We start from the raw sequence: 19332 nt of genomic DNA, 5'->3' as shown, positions 1-19332 counted from the left end.
ATTTCAACATATTCACAGTATAAAAATCATTGAGCTAGTGTACTTTTTTTGTCCAGTCTTCAAAATCCAGCGTGTATTTTATACTTGCAGCACACTGCCATTCAGACGAACCACATTTCAAGTGCTCAGTGGCCACAGTGGCTGGTGGCCACCCCAGGATAGTGCAGCTCTACCCCACCACTGCTGTTCTAAGGCCAGACCAACACATGAGGCCACCCCAATAAGGAGGGGCCTTTTCAAATTGAAGGTTTCTAAGTAATTGCTAAGCAGTTAATGAGAGGAGAGCTGAGCCCTGTGACAGGAAGACAAAAGGCACCACAGATGATACAACCCTTCTTCCATGGTCCAGAGTAATCAGGGTCCAGCCCCAAACCAGCACAGCCAGTCACCAGACTGGCCTCCTGAAAACACAGTCCAGCCACCCTCGCTAGTCACTTGACCATGCCCCTCCCAAGTTGCTTAGCTGTGCCCACTTCTGAGAAGCCCCTCAGGGCAACTCACCTGCACACCCAGTGAGAGCTGCTCCGCCACTGCCGCCTCCTCCGTCTTCTGTGTGCTCAGGACTAGGGTAGCTGCTCTCAGGGATGGGGCTCCGGGACACTGTCCAGCCAACCTCCTCTCCAGTTTTATCACTCGGGTGATAAAACGAGTTTATCTTCTCTCTCCCCAGGACCAGCAGACAGGCTGTGTAAATATAGACGCACTGATCCACACGTCAGAGGCTGCCCAATTCCTGTGGATGTGAGGCTCTCCTGACAGCAGCATATGGGGCAGGCAAGACTGTCTCGCTCTCCAGATGAAGAAACTGAGGCTCAAAGGGTCTTAGTGAATCACCCTAAGTCATACAGGGCATCATAAAGAAGCAGATTAGATCCCAGATTGCCCTGCCCACTCTGCTGTCCCCTTCCTTCTCCCCCTTGACCCCGAACAGCCTGTCTAGACAGGGGCTAAGCTGAGAAGGGTCTCAGAGGGTCTCCTCCGAGTCTCAGAGCCATTCCAGCCCCATGAAGAGGCGGCCTCCCCGTCTGTCCTACCTTCCACCCATCCTTCCATCCCAGAAAGAGTGTCCCTGGAGACCGCAGCCTGCAAGCTGCCCTCCACAAGCCCAGGACCTCATTCCTCCATGTGTTTGCCCACACGGCTCCTTCTGCCTGTACTGTTCTTCCTTCCCTCCCCAGAAAATTCCTTCCAGCCATCAAGGCTCAGCCAGAGCTCGGCTCAGTGAAGCCATCCCTGGCAGCCCCAGGCAGAATGGCTGCTCCACCTGCATTTTTTCCTATGAACAATATACCTGTTGGCATCCTGTTCCAGTGCCCTCCACACAACTAATTGTGCCGAACAAGCAGGGGGCTGGCATATAGTAGGAACTCAGAAAAAATTAAATAACCAGGTGGGTAGTTTATGGTGCACTAATAGCCTGTGTCCCCAGTGGGCTGGGCAGAGCCCCACTCTTAGTGCTGGCCCCCTCCCATTTCCCTAGAACCCTGTGTGCCTGTGGAACCTCTCCATGGTGGTGCAATGGGGCCACTGGGAAACCCCTGCCCACTTCTGTTCCTGCAGACCCCCTCCAGCAGTGACTCTCCACAGGCCCCAGCCTCCATCCCTAACTGCCCCCATCACAGCGGACTGTCCGCAGACCTGCAGCATCTCCCCTCCCCACCCACACAGAGTGGCAGCCCCTTGTTCCGAATAGGAGATATCAAAAGTCACAGGTACTTCAGTTTGCTCAAGAGCATATTGGGAGATTATTTATCTGTGTTCTCTAGAAAATGAAGGCCATAGTAGATCTTGCAGATTATATTACCCCACTGAGAGGCAGAAATAATCCTGAAGGTGGCAAGTTAAATCACTACTTGGTAATTTACTAAAACAAAACTAATACCCAAAGAAATATTTCCCCCGCCGTTTTATAGCAATTTCACCATTAAACTGTCTTTGATTGCAATTCATAACAATGAATAAAGAATAGGAAAATAGGTATCTTCAGACCAGCCAAAAAATTTAATCTTCTGAACACTAACAGTTTTCCCAATAAGTACAAATGCTGGGCATCATTTCCAGAGTGGCCACAGCCCATCTAAACTGATGGGTGGGGGTGGCCAGGGCCCCACTGTGTGAGCGAACCGCTTCATCCTCCCTCTTCCTCAGAGGAAGACCCCGAGTCCCCCTGCGGGTCTGAGGCCTGCATGGCCCTCACTGCAATGGCCCAGGGGAGTCTTCCCAGCACTTGCCCCTCATGCAAACTGCCAGAGCCCTGGACTCTTGGGGGTCAACATCTTGGCCGTCAAAATCCAGGGATGCTTATGCTAAAGGGCTCTTGGCTAGGGTTTGGAGCCTGCTTCCAGGTAGAGGTGGGCTCTGGGAGTGTCTAGACATCAAGCCACACAAAGGTTGGCCACAGTCACGGAGGGTGGGCTGCGGGACTCCTGGCCTTCTTCATGCACAGCCCCCACATGAAGGACCCTCCCTCCTGGTGCCTGGGAAAACCCACAGGCCTGGGTTCCAGAACCCAAGGTAGGCAGCCCCGCACAGCCTGGGATGGACAAGAGGGAAGCTGGACACTGGGCACCTTGCTTAGCTGCTGGATCCCTCGTCACCTGGACACAGTCCTTGGGCCATCTCCTTCACCCGTGTGCGTCCTATTACCACACGACTCTCAGATACCTATGTCTAGCCTGCTCTCTGGGTGCCAGTCTAAAACATCCAATAGCCAGCTTGACATTTCCTCTCAGACATTAGAACATTATTGCAAAGTAATAGACATAAAAACTCAATCATCCAGATTTGGGCTGATGACTTTTTCCACCAAACCTTAATATTCCCTACTTAAGTGGCAACCCCATCCAGCCAGCCATCCCACTGGGCTGCCTGGGAGCCACCCCCAGCACCTTCCCTTTCCTCACAGAGCATGCCCAAGCTCCCCCCTAGCCCTGGTGATCCCACTCCTTCAATCTCTTTCAAATACATGCACTTCACTACATCTCCACCACCACCACCCTGGCCCAAGCCACTGCTGTCTATCGCCTGGACACTTAAAAGTCACCTCCCAGCTAGTTGCCATTCTGGCTCCTGGGCAATCCATTCTCAGTCAGAAGCCAGGGTAAGTCCCTCCAGGCTTAACACCAGCAACTACATCCCACTGCTCTTAGGATGGAGACGCCATCTCCTCCCCTGGCCTCCACCCAGCATGGCCACCTGCTCCCTGCACTTCAGCCACCACCTTTGTGGGGTCCCTTAGAACTCACCTTGCTCCCTCCCACACAGGGCCTTGATCCTCTATGCCCACCCCACCTTTCTTGATTAATCACCTCAAGGTCACCCTCAGGGTCCCAGCGTAGACATGCCTCCTCATGGTAGAAGTCTCCCCTACTGTGGACATTTCCTCACAGTGCTCAGCACAGCACATGGTACTGCGTTCGTCCACGTGGGTATTCAGTGTCTGCACCCACTCGAATCTATGCTCCATGAGTCTATTTTGCACATCACCACACCCCCAGTGAATAATTATTGTATAAATGAATGATGAGTAAGGACAAGATCAGGGCTCCAATGCCATGGGCCAAGCACCTTTTCTCAAAGGAAGAGAACTTACTGACCATAAGACGCAGCCTAAATAGCCCCAGGGGCCCTTGACTGACCCTTGACCCCAACAGTAATCTGACTCTTACCACCAGCCCCTCATTTATTCCTACCTTGAGTGAGAAAGTGTGGGTGGCTCAGGGCCACGCGTCCATGCGCCTGGAGACGTGCACTGCAGTGCTCTCCCAGGCCCTTCTGAAGCTCACCAGTGACACCGCAGGACAAGAAGCAGTAAGCTTCTCTCTCTGAAGTGTGGTGTCCACTAAGTCAGAGCCACGCACACACTCGTGGGCAGCTCCACCTTCCCTTGTCTGTCTCCAGACCACAAGGAGCCCTTATCTTGCAGGCTTTCAACATGCTTCCGTGAAAACTATCATCTCTGAACAACTGCCAGGAAAACCACGTGTAGCTGATGTTGCAGGCTGAGCCCAGCTGCGCTCACGACCAGCAGGCTTGACAACATGGTAGGACGTCCCTATGCATCCATCTGCTGAGATATTGGGGTATGTCATCTGCTCTGTCCCTGGCGATCCAACCTGGGTGCAAGGGAGAAGAGGATACAAACCAAGCCAAAGAGCCGCCTCCCACAGACACTGCGGTGCTGAGGGGGCATCAGTAGCCGGGGCTGTAGCACCTCCCAACCGAGGAAGGCACGGGAAAGGAGTACCTTCTCTTCACTTCCGCATGAGTTCAGGGCCACGTGCATGAACCTGAAATGCCCAAGAGGGGAGCTCTGGAGAGAGGTGACAGCGCTCTTCAGAACCAGAGGGAGGGCCTACCCAGGTGCACTAATAGCGTGGGGCCCAGGAGGTGGAGCTGGAGCACAGGAAGGGAACACGACCCTAGCCAGACACCCCCATGGCCCCTGACTCAATCTGCTCACAGACATAAAAGGGAACCACAAAGTACCAGAGAGACCATGCTGGGAACCAGTTCCTAATAAGCCAGGGGCCAAAGAAACATGTGTGACTATGTGCCAGCCAGGATAAAGTTTAAATGCCCCAGTTACTTTACAAAATTTGTAAAATCAAAATGGCCCTCAGAGACTCAGATCTTCCAAATCTAAGCCCAGGGAGACAGATTTATGGATCATTGTTAAACTGCTGAGAAAAGGTATAAACCGGCAAAACATTAGACATAAATCCGACAAATGTGGCTGAGGCCCCATTAGTAATGAGGATTCATAGACATGGGCCACTAAGTCTCATGGACACTTTATTCAGAGAGGGCAGGGGGACAGGCACAGGTGAAGGCCTGATCTTCAGGCCATTCCACACTGACCAGGCCCACCCTCAAACCTCTGCCACAGGACTTCAGGCTCAGGGGGCAGAAAGAGCCTGGCTCCCAGCAGGCCCTGAGTTCATGCCATGGACTGAAGGATGTGATCCGTTTGGTAGTCCTTGCCGTTGCCCAGCCTGACCGAGCACCCCAGCCAGCCAGGCCTGGGAACGGAGGGAATCAAGCCCAAAAGAGCAGTTCCTAGACTGGGCCGGTCTCCAGTTTAGTGGAGTAAATGGTACTACATGGAATTTGCCTGTTTTGGACTTTGGGCTGAGCCCCAGGGCTCAGGACATAGTGAAGAAAGGCCCACACAGTCCAAAGCCAGGCACTGTCACAGCCTTGGTGTGCCGGTTCACTCAGCGCAAGTGTACTGGCCACCGTGACACAGGTGTGTCGCAGGCACTGGAGTATAGCGATGGCCAGGTCAGACATGGCTCGTCTCCTCCCAGAGCTTACAGGCCAGCTGCTACAACACCAGTGAACAAGATAAGCACAGACTGCGATAAAAATCATAAGAGCCTCTATTTCCTAAGCGCTGACTCCATGGCAGGCCCAGTCCTCAGTATTTGACAAGTATTACCTCATCTAATCCTCTGAGGCAGGTGCTCTTATCTCCATTTCACACATGATGCACAGAGCAGGTAGACAGGTCATCTGAGGTCACACAGCCAGTAAATGGGGGATCAGGACCAAGCACAGCTGTGTCCCATGCTAACCCTCTTTCTCAGCCCCATCACTCTGCACCTCTTGTGATAAGACCTGTGAAGGCAGAAAAGGGGTGGACACCCTGTCTGAGGAAGGACAGAGACCTGAGGGAAGTGAGCAAGGAACAGCGTCAGATGCCGACACGGTGGCACAAAGGACCAAGGAGTGAGAGGAGGGCTGGTGTCCAGGGCCAGAGCGAGGCGGCGGGAGGTGGCCAGGCTGGGACCCCCTTGGTGGAGAGGGAGGGTGCAACAAAAGGCAGCTGTGAGCAACCCTGAGCCAGCCCTGGCCGCTCCTATTCTTTCTGGCAGAAGGCAGATGACGCACAGCCTGGGGCACTGAGCCTCCATTTCCCCCTCTGCCTGGGGCCCAGGCACATTCTGCAGCCTTTGGAGAGATCACCTAAGAGGAAGCCTTATGGGTGAGGGAAACAGAGCTCTCGCATGCTCCCCTGGGGCGGGGAGGGCAGCCCAGAGGTCACGCCAGGGGCAGGGAAGGTAGGGAGAGGCTAGCTTCTTGAGTGAGCCCAGAGCCCCAGCTTGCCAGCGAGGGCACCTCTAAATCCAATTGGCAGACAGTTTGGTGCACGTCCCCTGCCAAGCTGGCCTCTCTTGACACTAACTTCCCATTTGGGGCTAAAAATATCTTTTCCTTCATAGACCTGCCACAGTTCTGTGCCAGGAAACCCAAGGTTTTCTTTGTTTAGCATTCAGGTGAGAAATATGGATACATGCTGACCACAGGGAATTCAGAGGTAACCTTTTTGGCCTCGGCTCCTCCTCACTGCCTGCGCCGCACACAGATGGGGTTTGTCCCCTCGCTCACCCCACACATGCACTGGAGCACTGGGCCAGGGGCTGTGAGGGCACAGGAGCAGGTCTCAGAAAAACCTCATTCCCTGGAGGGCAGTCATCATGCTGCCACATTTATACTGACAACCCGGACGCCCACCTAGCCAGACACTCACAACAGTGCTGTGAGGGAGGCGGTGTTCTTGTGCCCACATTGTGGATGAAGAACTGGAGCCCCAGAGAGAATGAGTGATGTGCTCGAGGCCACGCAGGTGATGGAGCCTGGATTTGAACTGTGCCCTGACTTCACAGTCTGTATTATTTATGCCTCATCAAGAGGAATCTCTTTACAACAGAGACCCTGGACGGGTTTATTTCACACTGGATGTCAGCATGCCTCATTTAACCTAATGAACAAGAAGAATTAACATTCACTTAGAACTTACCGGGTGCCAGGTGGGGTGCTAGGCACTAGACAGACGCTATTCAGTTCAATCCTCACTGTAGATCCAATCCTCACTGCCTTTCATAAATCAGGACGCCAAGTCCCCAGAGGCAAATTGCAAACTCCAGGGCCAGTGCGGGGCAGCAGGTGTGCAGGATCAGAGCTGTATGAATGACGTGACCAGGTCCGCGTCTGTTGCTGGACTCTGTTGTCCTGGGAGCTCCAGGGCGGCCCGGAACCAGGGATTCCTCATCACCCCAAAAGGGAGGCCAGACCGGAGCCTCAGGCACAATGAGGAAAGCTGAGCCTATCTCTGGGCCAGGCTGGGAGCAGCCACCTCGGGACATGTCTCCCCAGAGGAATTGCTCTAGCTTCAGCTCGTCCAGGCAAGTCAGCTGGACAGGCTGTGCTGGGGCCAATGGACTCAAATGAGAGGCCCCAAGCTAGGCAGTCCCTCTCCCCCAGAACACCTCAAAACCCAGACCACAGGGCCTGTTGGGTCCCTAGTACCCCCTGTGTCCTGGGAATGCCCTGCCATGAGAACACAAAGAGGAAGCTCAGCCAGAATGCCACCCCCAGACAGAGGGCACTGAGAGCCAGTCCCCCCTGTGGGTCCCCTCCACCCGCCTGGGCCTTGCTCAGCACTGTTGCTCCTGCGGGAGTTGAGGCAGGGCAGGTGGGCCCATAGGCAGTCTGGGCAGAGGGCTAGGGATGCACCACGACAGCCCAAGGGCTAGAATGGGGGCCCGGACGAGCCAGGAGGGGCCGCGCAGCACAGGGACGCTGTCCGCTCCCTCAGCCCAGACGGCAACGTGCAATCAGCAGCTTCCCCTCCTGCACAGGCCCACACTGCCATAGGGGAAAGCCACATGGGACCACGGGTAAAGGGGCACAAACCCAGTGTGACCTCAAGTGCCCCTGTGGGCACAGCTGCTCTGCGGGGGTTCGGTTCAGCTGGTACTAATTCCCCTCACTGCCCTGGTATTAAAAACTCCTTGTGGGGCCTCTCTACATGCCTGGAGTGGGGCTGGGGCTCACACACGTTGCTGTTAATCCTCACACTCACCTGGGCAGATAGGACCTGTTGCTGTCATCCCCTTTGCAGATGGGGTAAGAGAAGCACAGAAAACGTAAATGCCTGACCCACAGTCACCCAGCTCACGTGTGGTAGAGGTGGCTGGGTCGAAGGCCTGTCCTGTCCAGCTGCAGGACCCAGCAGCTAGTGCCCCGGCCTCCGGACTCCAGCAGCCATCTCTGCACCCACATCTCCCAAGCACCCACCCCAGGCAGCATCTCGTGGCAGGAACCACCCCGCCCTGCCTCCCGCCCAGGGAGCTCTACCCGCCAGCTTCTCTCTCCCACCTCCTGCTCGGGGGCTCCATGCAGAGCAGCTCTCCCTGGATCATAAGCTCTGTGGCTGCTCAGGAAAGCATAGATGGACCCACGCTCACATACATCAAGCTCCCTGGCTGCAGGGTGGCAGCAGCGGGCTCCCCAAATGTTGTTTACTAATAAATCCCTGAGAATTTATAATAAAGTTGATGGGGCCTAACTGATGGGCCCAGGACAAAAGGGAGCCAATTACCCGACATTCTCTGCCATGATCTTAAAACAGATGTTTGAGTGTGTAAAATTATGGCTCATGGTTGGGAACTGCAGATACAATTCCAGCTTTCTCTTTTATTGCCACTCATAAATGTTGAATGCAGAGAGATCTACATCTGAAATTCAGTTGTTGCCATTCTGTCCCATGGTTCAGAAGCCAACCAAGGCTACATTTGGAGTTGGTGTTCTGGTAATTACCCTGCAACTCCAGGAGAAACATGTGGAAGAGAACTGGCACAAAGTACCGCAGAAGACGGCCACCCAGGGCTCCCCTCTGACCCCCTGGTTCTGGGACACAGTAACAGGAGTCACCAGCCCTGCCGTCCAGGGTTTACACTGTGGGTGACTCAAATCTGGGCCAGCCAACTAGGCTCCTCCCACGCTTCCAGAACCTGATCAGCCTGACTTTGGGCCCATTTATACAGGCCAAGCAGGAAGATAGGTTCTTGCACATTTAGGTGTGATTTGCCTATAGGGTTATACCTGGTCTCCTGGAATTTCCCTGGGCCGCTCACAGCAGGGACTCCAGGAAGCCAGGCATGCCGCCAGCCCTGCTCACATGTCTCCTCACTCGGCCGCCCACAGAGGGAGCTGGAGGTGTGGAAGCAGGAGGGACAGGGGAAAGTGGGGCTCCCTGCCCAGAATTCTCAGCAACAAAGTTACTTGGTATCTTTGCTCAAGCTCGGAGGCCCCTTCTGGCCGACCAACCTCCCAGCCTGCTCGCAGGGCAATCCTGGAAACCGTCAGCCAATCCAGGCCTGTCTCTGAGCATGCAAGCCCTGGAAATCCCTGAAAAACTCACGTATTCAGGGGCCTGTTATGGGTTGTGTCCCCACAAAATAATATGTTGAAATCCTAACCCCTATACCTCAGAATGGGACCTTATTTGAAAAGAGGGTCTTTACAAGGTAAAATAAGGTCACTAGGGGGCCCTAACCCAATATGACTGGTGTCCTTATAAAAGGGGGAAATTTTTGGACACAGAAAACTTTCCACAGAGGGAAGATGAAGTGAAGTTTCAGGAAGAAGCCATCCACAAGCTAAGGGGCACCTGGGGCCACCAGAAGCCTGGAGGGAGGCCTGAAGCAGATTCTCCACAACAGCCTCAGAAGGTGCCGACCCTGCTGACAGCCTGATTCTGAACCGCTGGCCTCCTGAATGGTGGGAAACAACCGACTCAGCAGCACAAGTCCCCTGTGTGCGGCACTTCATCCCTGAAGCCCGGGAAGGGGACACGCCCACCGCCCCCGGAACAGCAGGTTAGACAGAAGCAGCGAAGCTGGAAACAGGCCATCCAGCATTTCTAGGCAGCACAGCTATGCCCTTTGGCCCATCAAAGGTCCAGGGCAAAGGCAGACCCCCTAACACGAGCCTCCTCCAGGTCCCAGAACGGGCCCTAGAAAGGTGTCCAAGTGGTCCCATGTTGGGGTGAAGGTGTAACCTGGAGCATTTTAACCCAAATAGTGCTGAAAAGAGGAGAACATTGAATTGCCACCAAGTCAGCCTATGAAATAAGAAGAAAAAGGCTGTAAAAGGGCAGGAAAGCTCCACAGAAGCCCCTTAAAACACTGCCCGGCTTGTTCCCCAGGAGCCGGGGTGAGTAGAAGGTAGGAATATCCATCCACATTTTCACCAGGAAGCCAGAGCTGCCGCCGACGGTAAACGGAGGTGCGCCAGGGAGAGAGAGGGAAGGCCGAGCAGAGGGGATATGGTGAGGGGATGAAAGAGGCGCCCTTTACCGGAACAGCCACCCGCGATGCTGCCACCACCACACTAGACTGCCTCCTCAGTGCCCCAGGACAGCTGTGTCCCTGTAAGGGATGAGGTCACTCACTCGTCAGGGAGCCACAGAACCACCATGATCACTGCAATCGTGGATGGGGTCGCCCCTCCCAGAGGAACCCCAGCCAGATGCATGTGACAGACAGATGCTGGGAATTAGGACGCCTGGCTGAACAAGGACAACTAATGGCCAACATGCCTTCAGATGCGCGCTCCCAGGGAGCGCCAGGGCCAGAGCCCCACCTGGCCTGCGCTGTCAAGTCAAGAGGCCTCACAAAGGCCTCTCCTGCTGCAGATCCCCCAGGCCTCACCCGACACCCTCAGCTCCCCTGAGGCCGGGGCCAGGAGCCGGAGCACAGGCGTGCCCAGGAGAGAACTAACCGAACACATTGTTCTGCTGGAGGCTCACAGGATCCCCACTCCAAACACACGCCATGCCTTTCTCACCATGTGACACTTTTTCCTAAAAAGCAGATTCCCTGGATTCTACTCATAGCACTTGTGCTACCGTACTCTGCCAGGAAAACCTGATTCCATAATCTCTGGCCACTCTCCCCCTCACAGTGAACCCCCTAGGCACAAGGCTGAAGGCGCACAACCACCGCGCCCTCAGCCCCACCCCTGTGGCAGCTCCTCCCCAGCCTCCAGAAAGCGCAGATCACACCATGCTGTGTCCTGGCCTTAAAACTCACCCTCAGCAGAAAATCCTTTGGTCTCTGTACAAAAGATAACAAGGGTTCTGAGCCCCACGAACTGCTGCCCCCAGTGCTTCAGGCCTCCCCCAAGATGTTGCTTGCATGGGCCACTTACCTGCCATGTCCTGCATGGGGTGCCAGTCATCAGCACAGGCCCTGAGGTTAGGCGGGTAGCCACCGGCAGCCCCCCAGACCCCTACTAACTGGCCATTTGTCTGCCTGCTCAAGGAGCCACACCCAGGCAGCAGTACCCCCACCCCCCAGCAGAGGTGCCAGGGGCCCCCGGGGGTGCAGGGGGTGCGGGGAGGATGCCTTCCTCCTCCCTCTTACATCACCAGGTCAGATTCCAACTTGCTTTATCACCCCTTTCAAGTGTCCCTCTGGCCTTGCCTGTAATCTGGCCTTACTCAGTCTGACCCTGCAATCTCGGAGGGTGTTAACATCTTCAATTTCAAAAGGCCCCAAACTCTATATAAAATAAGGGCTGCACAAAGTCGGGGTGGGGCATTTAGGTGACTCCCCCCACTAGGCCCTGGCCCCTTATATCTGGGCGCTCCCTTTCTGCCCCAAGCTGTTTGTCGATCCCTGCACACCTTTGGACGATCTGTCCCCTGTCCAGTGCTCCCTCACCAACACACCCTCTTACCTTCATGTGCAGCCACTCACCCCTTCCTTCTCCCCCCCGGCCCTGCCTGTCAGGCTGCTCCATGGCCCCATCCTATCCTGCACATTGGGAATAATCTGCAGACTAGGAGCCACATGAAGACAGCTGTGGCCCTACTGATACCTGCCTGCCACGGCCAGGGCAGGGCCCCATGGCTGCTCAACGACTGTTTGCAGGTGGGACCAACAAGCTAACAAATGAGGTCCAGGCTCCCGTCGGGGTCTGGGGGTTGCCTTCGAGGTTTTGGAGAAACGTGAAGAGCAGAGAAGACAGCGGGAGTCGTCATGGAGGGTGCTCAAGAGAGGCCATTCATTCTGCACAAAGCTGTACTTCTTTAATTGCTATAGAGCTAATTCATGGTTACCTAAGTGTTTAAGACGCACATGCATGTGGCCTTCGTGGCCAGGTGCCTGGCTTTCAAGGTCCTTATCTATCTCCTTTCCCAGGGGTACAACACGCTGTTGTCATATCTGGGGTGAAGCAGCAGACAGCTGTCCTCATAGAGAAGTAGGGGAAGGTGGGGCGGGGGTGGGGGCCTTCCCTACAGCTCCCCATTTGCGGCAACCACCAGGTCCAGCCTGTCCCCTCAGACGGGTGCAAAATGGCTCCCAAGGGAGGTCCTCCAGTGGCCACTGCCGGCAGCCCATTCCTAAGAGGTGGGCACCATCAGTGATGCCAGATCGTCAGGAGCCATTTATTTTGTAAACTCAACTTAACAGGAAGCAACTTCCTTCACACAGAGTGCTGCTTCAGGAGTCTGTTCCCATCCAGGGCTTATTCGCACGATGCCCTTAGAAGCTGTGCGGAGCCGGCTGAAGACCTGAGTTGGATTTAATGGGAACTGAAGGGCACTATCTCACCTGGGAACAAGGCCTCTCTCTTGACCTGAGAGGACCCCTCCAAGCCACAGACTTCTCCTCTGGTCTGAAGAGGGAGTGGACAGGGATGTGCACACCTGAGGTCAGCCAGGGTCTGGAGGCTGTGGCCCAGCTAGAGAAGGGAGCTCATCTCAGCCAACGCTGCTCCGCCCTGGTGCAGCTCTCAGCCTGGCCTGAAGACAGACGTACACAGAGAGAGAAGTCACAGACTTGCCTCCCCTGTAAGGGCAAGGGAAGTGGGATGCACCCCGGCGATAAGCAAAGACCAGTTTCCCAAGCACTAGTGACCCCAATCAGGGCACATTCATGTAGCCCAAGATCCCGTCCACCCACCAGCCACTGTAAACTGGATGCAGCATTCAGAGACACACAGTCCTGCCATCAGTAGTTTCAGAGAAATTCCATGCTTGACTTGGCATTGCTCAGGGAACGCTTTGCATTCTCCTCTCCTCCTACTTCCCCACAATTGTACCCACCCACACCTGCCTCCATCCTCAGCTGTTTATGTCAATCAACAGCCTCATTTATTTTGGTTTTACCGTTACCCAGGTTCTAGCCTCAAAACAAAAGCATCAGCGCCACCTGGGAGCTTCTGAAAAATGCAAACCCTGGGTCGCCACTGCAGACCACCTGAATCAACATCTCTGGGGGGTGGCGCCCAGCAGCCTGGGGAGTGGGAGGCCCGGTGAGGTACTCTGTACTTTGAAGGAGAGTCCAGGAACTGACCCAAAGCGAAGGCCGTCCCACCGCTCTCTCCCATACCACCTCAGTCTCTTGCACCCATTCTCCCGACTTGGCATTACAGAAATCTGGAAAACAAGCTAGCCGAGACAGAATTCATAGAGGGTGGGCAATGGCAGGAGAAACCCCTCTGTGAAGGGACGGGCATGCAGAAGGCCTGGGGATCCTTACCCACCAAGGAACCTTGCATCGTTCATACCACTCAGAACTGGGAGCTCAACCAGGAGTCAAGGAGAGGCGGCTAAACCAGGTGTCTGGGGCCCACATTTACCCATCGCTCTGAAGCTCTTCGCTCTGCAGCGGACACCCAGGATTCAGAGAGCCATACAGCTGCCACCTGGGGGTCTCTATCCACAGCCTGAGGCCCCTGCTCTGCAGAGGTCAGTGTCAGCCCCCTCTGGTGTTACTAATGGGATCATACTGCGTCAAGAGCAGTGGCTCAAGTTAAAAGAATGGCAGGACCCGTGGCCAAGGTGGGATGGATTCAGGTCACTCCTGGGCAGGAGGTGACACTCCCTCCCCCACCCAGGGGCTCAGGGCCACCCCCCAAGGAGGAGGTCAACATTGTGCCTCAGCAGCCGGGCAACTAGCAGGGTTAAGGACAAGAAAGAGGGGTCCTCCAAAGCCCTGGGCTGCTTGCACCTGGGGCAGCCACTCCTTGCGGCTTCAAGGGGTTTCAGTGTGGTTGCAGAAGGCCAGTTACTCTATCCTTGTCTGTCTTGAGGATCTTCCACATCCATCATCTCATGTGATGGGCAGGACTGGTGGGATCAGTTTTACGAATGAAGAAACTGAGGCTCCTGGAGGTTAAGCCTCTCCAAGTCCAAATGCCATCCTGTTCAGCATCACCTGGAAGGTCATTACAGCTGTAGACTCTCAAGCCCCGTTCTGACCTACTGAGTCAGAACCCACCTTTCAGGAAGATCCCCGCTGGGTTTGAGCAGCACCCAGCTGGTTACTTACCCCAGATTTGGGGGCAGTCCAATATTCTTTTAGGACAAGTGATACCACACTCTGAGTAATAAGGACTTAAGAGGTTAGGAGCAAAGGCCACCGAGGAACCCCTGCTTCCTAGCCTGAGGCCTACCAGCCCACATCTGTTTTGCCTTTAGCTACCCTGCAGGAGAAGCGGGCCATCTGGACCCTCCAAGCCAAGTCCTCACGGAGTGGTTTTTACCGATTCTGACCCAAGGCAAAGAGCAATGCCGCCCTCGTGTGGCAGCTTCAACACTGCCACTCACACAGGCCAAACCTGAACTGGCTGGAGGGCCATCTTTCGCGGGGAACTGGTGCTACTCCAGACAGTGCTTATTCAGTGTGGTTTTTTGGAGAGCAAAAGCCCCATATCCTAGCCACACAACTTCCGGAAAAATTAACATTCTTTAGAACAGCCAGCTTTAGGATTCTGGCTCTGCCATTACCCTGCTCCTTGAGCTGCACCTGCTTTGGCCCTTTCCTCATCCAAGAGTGGAGGGTTGATATTTCTACTTAAAATGTTCAGGAGCTTTTCCCTCACTGAAAATATTGCACTTCTGTAGTCAAGTACTCACTGAGTGCTGACTACATTCATGCTTCGCGCTGGCTGCAAGCAGGTAGCTGTGAACAGGGCAGAGTCCATCCTTCAGCTGTAGGATGTAGAATAGACAGGAAGGCCCGACACCCAGCCTGGGCTTCCTTTCCTACTGCACGGGCCCTCTCGTTTCCTGAGCCCTATGCCCGCAGCCCTCCTGGACCTTGAGGCATCTCACGCTGGTCCTAGAAGCCTCCCCACGGGCGTTGCTGAAAGGCAGGCACCTTCTCCTTTCTGGAACACCTACTGGTCCAGCTTATCCGCAGAAGTGCTTCGTGGGCGTTTACATCTTGGAAGCTGAGCTGTTGATACGGTTTTCCAAGTGTTTCCTGCTTTCTCTCCTCGCAAGCATTAGCTGAGTCTTAACTGAATGGCAGACCAATGAATTTTACATTTTTAAAGTGCATGTAGAAAGAACAATGTATGTGGCGGGCCAAGGGCTGGCTAGTTTGTGGTGGACCTGCTAAGCTGTGGTGTTTTAAGTGCCCTCTCCATTGATCCAGGGCTCCAAATCTCAGTGTCCATCTGGTCTTCAGGGGAGGTAACCCCTAGGCACAGCCAATGAGTAAGGCCCCATACAAAGCTGTTTTTTCCTGCATTTTCCTTGCCCCGGCAAATTCCACTGAGAAGTTAAAGGAAATATTCCCTCTTTTTCTCCCTGTCCTCCTAGCATGTGACAAAGTCAGCCTCAGCCTGGGGCTTGGCCATGGACACTGGATACACCTGGGAAGTATTCTGCATCTTTTTCACATCCTCGGAGGTCTCCCCCTGCCTGACTCCCCATCAGGTCACTCCCTCCTTTGTCGTCCTGTGTTCCTCCTCCCTCAACGTTGCCATTTTTCCATCGTACCTCCTAACCTGCTGCTTAAGAGGCCCCCTTTCCATCTCTGGCCCCAAATAGCAGCAGCTCCCTCACAGAGGATAAGGGATTGCAGATCATGTCCCAGGCTGCTGCAGCCAGAAGCACGGGGGAATTAACCTGGGGAGAACTGCGCTGGCAACTCCAAGACGCCCTGGCCTCTGGGTGACCAGCACGAATGCCATGTGCACACAGGACAGGGGCCCAGGACGCTGCCTAACTGCCTTCTTCCCCAAGCTGAGGCCTCCCTCACTTCAAGTCAGCCAAGCTTCTGGACCAAGTACTCCCCACCCGCAGCCTTGCCACATGCCCCTTACAGCCCAGCTCACACCACCCGAAGGGCTGCTTGAACATCAAACCTGCTGGCCACTGCCACCTCCCTTTCCACGTCACCCTCTTCCCTCACAGGCCTCAGTCGTCACCGTTCCTCTCTGGCAGCAACCTGTTTCCTTCAAAGCTTCCACTTGCTCTTCCTGACGCACCCAAGCAGCCCTTCGTTCCCTAAACCAGAACACACCCCAAGCCCTAAAGCTTCCTGCCACACCCAACGGTGGCTTCAAGACGTCTCAGCACCACCTGCCACAACTTCCTCAGCCAGACTCACACCACCATCTCCACCGACTCCTAGGAACTTGAAGCCCCAACTGTCTATCATGTCTTTTACTCCAGGCTTGAAATCTTGGAGCCATTCTTTAATAGACACTTCTAACAATTTTTAACATAAAATTCCAAAATGCTTACTACAGAAGTCTTACTACAAACAAGCAAAAATTTAGAAACAAAAATTACCCAATATTTCCACTTGGGAGGAAACCATGTCATGAAAGATCTATTTTTCGTTTTTATGCATACACATTTATTGTTCTTTCCAAACATACATGTCTCATGTAAAACTATAATCCGCTAAAACTACTTAAAAGAAAAATGACTCAATGACATGTGTACAGAAGTTTATTAACAAAAGCCAGATCAAAAAGCAAAACATCAGGCCTCTGAAACCTTGTCATTTCCCCGAAGGTTAACTTCCTTCCCAACTTCCAACAGCAAGGTTTCCTTGGCCACTTCTGAGTCCCTCCTCTTCCTGAAACATCAGTCCCACTACCTTCAACTTCCCCCAGGCCCAATTCATTCTGCACACACCACAGAAACATCCCTAACACGCTGTTCCTCTCAAGCTAGAGTCTGTCGCCCCCAGTGCTCCACACCGGAACCCCTTAGCACCACCACCTGACAGCTCCCCTGCAAATACCACCTGAGATGCCTGAACAGCACCTCCAAGACCATTGGTCTACCCCTCTGCATGAACGCTCACCACCCACCCCGTGGCAGCTCTGAGTTCACATTAAACTGAAACTGCCTCATTACACGACTTCCACACCTGCCCTGGCTTCGCCTCTACACTCTTCCCATGACATGCAAGGACACTGGTACCTCTTCTGGGTGAATGGGGATCTTTCCACATGACCCCAACACCCTTGTGAAATGGCTGTGCTCTGCATGATTGCTGACGGGTCCCAGGCTGCCCACTCACCTCCCAAAGTCAGAGGACCAGGAGAAAGCCAGCCTTACTAGGAATGTGTTCCCAAAGGTGGCTGGCACAGGTGGTTAGTAGGTCTGGGCAGGTAAGATCCTTCTAGCACAAGCACCAGGTCTGCAGAACTCCAGCAAGTAGCGCCCTGGAGCCCTTCCCATATAGGCTTCCACACCTGTGCAGTTAAGTCTCTTCTGATGGCTTCAACCCCTTTGGGTCAACACTCCTCACCACCCCTGAAGTACAACCACACACACTCACACCACACATCCAGTAGTAACTGTCACTAGCATATTCTGGGCCATGCAGTCTTTTAAAGAGGCAGGCATCAGTCCTGGCACTGGCCCTTGATGGGGCCACAGCCCACCTACTGCTACTAAGACCCACTCACAGCAACAAGGTAAGAATTCCAACGCCAGAGAACTGGGCCAAGACTCAACATGGGATATGCCGAGTAGAAAAAAGCAACTTCCAGCCACCCAATGTGCTCTGCCTCAACTGTTCTTGAGAGTGGAGGTCTCTGACAAGTTAACCGCAACTCTTACTGCGCTGGTAAGACCGTAATACAACAGGGGCTGATGTGGGGGTCTTGATAATATGGGAGAATGTTGAAACCACATGTTGTTCACATAAAACCTTCATAAGACTGTGTATCAATGATACTTAAATAAAAAAAAATTAACTGCAACTCAGCTAAGAGGGCTCTCACCTCTGAAGAAAAGTATTTACAGCACATACATACATACGTACACACACACACCACCCTTTGTCATGAAATTAAGGAAAACATTGAGTGTTTAAGACAGGTTTCTTTTATTAATTTTTCCTAAACTTGTCTCATGTTTACTGAATGTTTTTTAGTGTAAGAATGTGGCTGGAGCTTTAACAAACCAATTCGGATAATGCAACCTGGATAAATACTTGTTTGCACACAAGTCATTATCACACTCTCTCTGGGGCGTCTATGTACATCCAATTGGTCTTAAGCCTGAATAAACAAAGAGCAAGTAGACCACATCATTTTACTTCTAATTTAAACTTCAAATTCACCCCCATCCCATCACCCATACCCTCCCCCCGACACACAAAAATTCTTTTAGAAGAAATGGCCATTAAGGACTGAGTCAGTTGCATAAGAATTGGCTCCATCCTGCAGCCAACACTGCAAAGTAGCCATTGCCCTCCCAGCAGGCCAGCTGGCACTCTTGAAGCAGGACAGGCAGAGAGTGGATAGAGGTGCTCGAAGAGTAGGGCCACATCCTGGCTTGCCTGAAGCTCACACACCAACGTAAATACACTTCCACTGTCGCTCTCTCTAAGCAGTTTCTCTGTAGCACTTTATAGCTCCTAACACTAAAAATTTTTAGTGAAGAGATGGACAAAGACTTACTGTAAATATGCAAAGTGTAATCTCATTTCTAACATAAGCCAACATGAACAGAGGCACTCTGTTATACAGAGGAAGGATTTCTATGAAGATCCAAAATGTAACCAACAAAGCTTGTGAGTTTCTAAGGTGGGTACCAGCTCTGGCCTCTGACACAGCTTCCCTTGGGGTTTCCAAAATGCCTCGTTCCTATCGACACCACCCCAAAGGACAGTCACAGGGAATGCTCTGCAGCTCCCGATGTCGTCTGCACAGTCAGAAATGAGGTGTTGCTGAAGTCAGGCACCACCCTTCTGTAACACTAATTTCAGACTCATCCAGTACAATCCAGTGTCTCTTAAATTTTTTGTATAATCTGTCACTTGTTTATCACATCAAATTGGACGATTCATGACAGATGTTAACACTTAACACACAAGTGATTGTGAATGAGCTACAAAGAACGTTTAACTATTTGTCCTAAGACTTGAAGCTATACCTCAAATTTACACATCTCTCACCTGAATAAGCAGGCTGGGGATACAAATCTTTGCACCATAATAAACAAGAAATCAAGTCCTCGATTAAATTTACCATCCCTACATCTGACAACACATCTACCCACAATTCTAACCTTCCAAAGAGAAAATTACTTAGACTTGGATGCTTAGGCTATCAGCGGACATGCTTTCAGCGACATAATTTCTCTGAGAGCCTCCAGGTCTAGAATCCTTGGTCAGCAACATGCCCCAGCAGGAGCATCTATTTTCCCAGGAGAGCACATGGCGTCTGCACTGGGGGCTCCTTCCTGGGGATGGTGGGGAGAGAGCGGAAGTGGAG

At 53.2% G+C, this 19332-nt stretch overlaps 1 long non-coding RNA gene across 1 annotated transcript; it reads right to left on the bottom strand.

Moving 5' to 3' along the window:
• Window positions 1–722: 722 nt before the first annotated feature.
• On the bottom strand, window positions 723–7085 carry LOC140846301 (uncharacterized). The gene is made up of 4 exons (XR_012125329.1): window positions 6803–7085; window positions 5441–5619; window positions 3693–4115; window positions 723–835 (listed from the first exon to the last, which is right to left on the bottom strand). It is a non-coding gene; the product is annotated as an uncharacterized lncRNA (long non-coding RNA).
• Window positions 7086–19332: the final 12247 nt, after the last annotated feature.

This window comes from Manis javanica, chromosome 14 (genome assembly GCF_040802235.1).
Source record: "Manis javanica isolate MJ-LG chromosome 14, MJ_LKY, whole genome shotgun sequence".
Classification (NCBI taxonomy): Eukaryota; Metazoa; Chordata; class Mammalia; order Pholidota; family Manidae; genus Manis; species Manis javanica.
Note: the sequence above shows the minus strand (reverse complement) of the source record. Positions and strands in the feature narration are given on the sequence as shown.